The following is a 671-nucleotide window of genomic DNA, read 5'->3' on the forward strand; positions in this document are numbered from 1 at the left end:
TGGTTTTTCGCCAACCAGTATCGCTAGGTACGACGTCCATAACTGGAGCCGCGACGTTACTGAGCTATTAAAATAAAACGATCGGCGCTATCCCCATTCGATTCTTGGGAATAGCTATAGTTTTAGCGACTCGAAATTTCGTTGGACATGCCTTCCATGTTTTCATGTCTAGATTTATCGTGTCACCTTTTTGTATACATGTCGTGAGAGCACGGCATCGATCACAACAAAATCGGTCTGTGTCGCAACGTGCATGTATATGAACGGTACCATGCAGGAAAAAAGTCCCGGTTGATGACGTACAACAGGGGTAATATGGAAATCTTACGTGTGCTGGTATACGTCACACAGGTGGAAATACGGGAAAGTTCATCTGACAATACAAATAATTCATTTTCACTCATCATCTGACGACCGTTGTATCATTGGTCTCTATCCATTTTGAAATTGAAAAGTGCCTCGCTTTGTTTTTTCCTGCAAATCGAGAGCGTGTGTTTGTTCTTGTAATCTGAAACAAAAATGGTGAAGGCCACGTCGATCACAAATATTGGTTGATTTAACCAAATGGTAAAGTGATCACTCTGCTTTGAAAGTTGAACATGCGACTGACCTACATAGAAACTTGAATATTTTACTACAAAATCTCGTTTTACCTTCTGCCTTTCGACACA

Source organism: Ptychodera flava, chromosome 11 (assembly GCF_041260155.1).
Source record: "Ptychodera flava strain L36383 chromosome 11, AS_Pfla_20210202, whole genome shotgun sequence".
Classification (NCBI taxonomy): domain Eukaryota; kingdom Metazoa; phylum Hemichordata; class Enteropneusta; family Ptychoderidae; genus Ptychodera; species Ptychodera flava.